The 5088-nt window shown below is 39.9% G+C and overlaps 1 pseudogene; it reads right to left on the reverse strand.

Moving 5' to 3' along the window:
* Positions 1-3675: 3675 nt before the first annotated feature.
* Positions 3676-4192, reverse strand: LOC122492356 (annotated as a pseudogene).
* Between the last annotated feature and the right edge of the window lie 896 nt (positions 4193-5088).

Consider the following 5088-nt stretch of genomic DNA (forward strand, 5'->3'; position numbering starts at 1 on the left):
AGGCTGTAGAAGCAAGAGGGGAAGAAAGTGAAATTAAATCCTATTCATCACTTAACTAGAAGAGGGAAACCAGATGCTGATGGAGGAAGCACCATAAAAAAGATACTGAGAGGACTGGTAGCCCTACATCCTTTATATGATTACAGTTTTAAGGAAGGAGGTTAAATTAATGGAAATTGAGAGAGTTATCAAGATTTGGTATTGGAATAAACACCATCAGTTACATATCAATAAAAAGCTACCAAAGTGTTGCCCTTTGGTATTTATTTTCTTTTTAGATTGTTGGCTTTGAAATGTGTGTTTGGTATATTAATTACTCATATAGTTAAAAATAGAGCTCAGTTTTATGGTACTAAATAAGAAAAACAGGCTTCTTTCCATTTCAGGTAAATTATACCTGAAGTATGGTTGGTGAAATGAAAACCAAGAGGCCTGAAAGAGACACTGGGAAAAAAACCATCTCTTGTTTGGTAAAACAGAAAAAGGAGACAAGGTGATTTTTACTACTCAGGCCATAAAGACATCAACTTCATCTTGTGACTTTTTTTTTCTTTTAATTTGATAGAGGGAGAGAGGAACAGCATATGCATGCACAAATTGCTGTGTGTGTGGGGGGGGGGTGGGGGGTAGGGGCAGAGGGAGAAAGAGAGAGAATCCCAAGCAGGCTCCACTCTCAGCACAGAGCCCAGTGCAGGGCTTGAACTCACAGTCCTGGGATCATGACCTGAGCTGAAATTAAGAGTCAGACGCTCAACTAACTGAGTCATTCAGGCACCCCTCATCTTGTGGCTTCTTACCTTAATTGCAGGCATAGTACATTTACATTAGGATGCAAATAATCTCTTGAGTAATAATAGAAATATTAAAATTAGTAGCTATAATTTATTAAACACCTGCTATGCAGATTTTTGTATCGTTTGCTTTGTATGCATTATCTTGTATCTTCACACCAACTACCCTGTGAGGTAGATCTTGGCACCTTTTTTTACACACTAGTCGCTTAGACTCAGGGGCCTTCAATGTTTGGTTCAAGATCAAGTAGCTAGTGGTCGAGCTCCATGGGCTGCAAAGCCAGCTTACTTCTGCGTCTCTGTTAAATCCTAAAATGTGACGTGGTAACAGCAAGAACTACTTTCAAAGAGTTAATTATTTCAAATTCTTAACATCTGGTTCTGTAGGTAGTAAAAGAATGTGCCATCAAATATATCAGAGTCACTCTTTATGAGTTTATACAGGGAGAGGATAATATATCTTTTTTTTCAAAGCATTCCTTTCTACCAAAAATGTTTGGAGACTAAGAAAAACCCTCAAAAGATTAAATAAAAATACTTGATTATATACATGTGTAAGGTATATAAATGTAGGGTATAGGTATTTAAAAATGGATAAGAAAACAAAACAACTCTTCGAGGGTTGATTCTCTTTAAAATGTAAATATGACCTTCAAATTCTGGAGGTGGCTCTGGGTTTGCCATGCAAGGAGATGGGAACCTTCGGGCTGAAGATTACCTGCTGATACTAGAGGAGAAGTTATGGAGAGGAAGGGTTAATTTTTAGTGAGATTCATTAATTAACCCAACAAATATTTACTAACAGCTTACTAGATGCCAGGCACTATTCCAGACTCTCAAGGTATAGTAGTGAGCATAGCAGACCAAAACCCCCACCTTTATGGAGCTTATATTAGATCAGCTAGTTAATGAATTTGCAGAGGGGGGAAAAAAAAAGCAGTGCAGGGTGAGTTAATCTATTAGGGCTAGGGGAATGGCTGTCCAGAAGAGCCCAAATATTGTGGCCAGGTAGAGACAGATAAGAAATGGAATGTCGGAGCTAGGGGCTTGGGGGGCAGGAAATGCTGATGAAGATGAGGAGGACACTGCTTCAGGGCCTTGAATCAGGAAGTAGGTGCTGGACCCTAGGGGAAGGGCCAAGGAGAAGTTTTGGAGATAGGGTGTTGGAAAGCACGGATCAGACAGGGAGAGCTGGCACTTCCAAATATCTAAGGATGGGGAAAAAGGACACCTCAGCTCTGAGGGAGGAAATAGGGAGAATGGCGATCTTCCTAGGGAATGGCCATTGCCAAAATGCCTGAGCAACTTCTGGCTGTGTCATTCACCTGTATGGCATCTCTGCTCCTTAACTATTTGACAGGGATTGTCTTAGCGTGTCTTCAGCCAGGACATTATCTGCAGGTGGGTTTTCCTCACTGCCCAGCAGTCCACAGGGTGGGGCTAGAGAGACCCTCACATGGTCATGAGGAGGGAGTTAATGACTCACTTTCCCTCAACTGAAACCACATTGAGTCTCAGTGAAGGCTCATGTGGTTTTTTTTTTACTGGGGAGTTTAGATAGTTTTCTCAAAGTTCTGTGGGTAAGGGGAGGAAATTGGGTGCCTTGCCCATGATATATCTCCAGAATTCCCGTGTTCTCTTCCTTCCACAATGGCTCTCTGCTTAGGTTTTGGGGACAAAGAGGACTGTCCTACAGGGACAACCCTTTCTTAATGCTTCTCCCTTCTTTTATTTCCAGCATTTCTTTTCCTTTAACCCCTTTCTTGGTATTTTTGACCCACCCACACTTTTTCTGAGGACCCTTACTATTAATAACCAAATTTCTAGTCTCTCAGTCCTTTCTTGTAAATTGCAAATTTTGCAGCCTCAGGCATTACTGATTGTCAGTGCTTAACTTTATATTCTTTATATTCCTTTGAATGAGTACTCTAGTTAATATTGCTAACACAGTGTTCATGGATTCTATGGCCCTAAGTTATACTACAATGTGATCTCACACTGACTGATGATAAATGATGTCTGCTTCAAATTGCTTCCCTCTAATTCTTAGATTCACCCCAACCCATAGGAGCAGGGAGAAGATGAGAGCTGGTTCAGATGACTCTACTACAGTAGCTTTGTAATCTGAATATACTCTGAACATCCACTGCTCCTTCTCTGGGGAGGTTCTGTTATGTACTTGAATCCATCATCTGCTAGGCATCAGGAGAAAGGATGGCTGGAAAGGAATCAATGAAAAAGATTATGTGGAGGGAAGGTCTTGGATCAGTAATTGTTCTCTTAAATCTTGTGGGTAGTTTCCATGGAAGCTAACTTTAGGCAAAGATGAAAAGAGAAGGTGACTGGGTAACCTATAAGGCCACCTTCCCTAATAAAAGTTCCGGTCACGTGTTGAAAGACATGGAGTGTGGCTGCTCTGTTCACATGCCACTGGGCTCTCTTTGGAAGGAGGCAGTTAGGAGTGGTGTAGGGAGCCATCTTTTCTTGAATACCTACTGTGTGTTCAGCATTGTCAAATGCCATCTGTTTATTATTTCATCTAATTCTTACAAGAGTCCAGTGATGGGGCATTATATGAGCTCATTTTATGGTGAGGAAATAGATGTTTAGAACCACACCCAGGTTACACAGCCAGGATGTGACAACCAGGATTTAAATGAGCCCTGAGCAACTTTGATGACAGTGGTACACCATGAGTACTCCGGGGTGTATCCTAAAGATGGAATAACACCCTGTTAGGGCTCACAATTCCTTCTAGCTCCTGGACATCTCTCCAGTCATGTGGTGATAGCTGTTACTCTAACAGTTTCCTGCTTCCTTTAAAAGTAAGGTTTTTATGCTCAAGGACAGTTAGGGGAAGTGTAGAAAAAACATTGCTTCCTTTGCTGTTTTGTTTTTCTTTTTGGTGGTTTTCTACTTTTATTTGACAATCAGTGGTTAGTCCTCATCCACATTAACTGTCTTCAGATTTTTGAAAGTAGTGACACACACATAACTAACCAACAAATAGACCTTTTTGGTGAATCTTCATCCTCATTACATTTTCTGGGCAGCCGCACACAGATATGTGTGGAATATTCCTTATTCCTTCAGCCCAGACAGCTTTGTGAAGCCTGGTCTCAGTGTGCACATCTGAAGTTCCCATCTCCTCCATGGCAAATTCCCAGATCTCTTTGAGTGTCCATGGGCCACACTTCTTGAAACCCACTCCATGGATTAATTTGTGAATGTTGATGGTGTGCTCTCTGGTCACTGCCTTGTTGATGGCAGAATGACCTTCCTTATTCTCATTACTCTTTGTGGGAGCCATTCTGCCGGGCCCTTGTTGGAAACGATCTTAACACAGAGGTTAGAATTTGGTAGAATTGTATAGTAAACTTTCTCTCCTGCTACTCACCTCAGACCAGCCCTCTTTCTCCTGTTATGAAGGATTTTAAACCTTAAAATACTTTTAGCAAGACAATTAACAAAAAGACCCTAGAAAAAACAAGAGCATAATAGATAATAAAGAAAGCATGACAAAGGGGAGGGGATAGGTCAATAAATCATTGAGAGACTTGGTTATTTAAAACAAAATGCATTTGAAATCTAACCTCACAGTGTACACACAAAAAATAATAAGAAATACCTTGAAAAATTAAATGCGAAAATTTTAAACTATAAAAAGATAGTAAAAGTGTCAGTAAATTTCTACTTGCATTTTAGCTGAGAAAAGTCTTTCTAAATACAAAAGCACTGAAAAAATTGCAAAGGAAAATTATTTAGACTTCACTGTATACTTAAGTTTAAGATATAAACAATCAGAAAGGCAATTAAAGGGTAAATAACACATTAGGAAAATATAAGAGACAAATATGATAGAGGAAGAGTTAAAAAGTTAAAGATACCACAGCTTTTATGACAGAAATACTAAAGCAAGGCTTTATTTCTCCTGGTATAAATATGTTTTAAGACATGGCTCATTATTTCATATTGCTGATATTTTTTTGGGGGGGCTAATTGAAACAAGCCTTCTAATTTCCAGATGTACAAATCTTATATCCATGATATCTAGGTCCCCATGGAAGTTCTTGAGTAATAAGTTAAGCAGTACAGATCTGAGAATGGGCCCTATGTCAAATTGCTTGAAAACTAACCAGGTAGGCATGGATCCCGAACCTGGGGGCATTCGGCAGCCAGCTCTAAGTCATTCAGCTATACTGGCAGCCAGCCTACGCTTCTTCATCAGTATTCACGGAGATTATGAGAGACAGAATGCCTTATGAAATCTAGATACACAATATTTATGGAGTTCCTT

Source organism: Prionailurus bengalensis, chromosome C2 (assembly GCF_016509475.1).
Source record: "Prionailurus bengalensis isolate Pbe53 chromosome C2, Fcat_Pben_1.1_paternal_pri, whole genome shotgun sequence".
NCBI classification, from domain to species: Eukaryota; Metazoa; Chordata; class Mammalia; order Carnivora; family Felidae; genus Prionailurus; species Prionailurus bengalensis.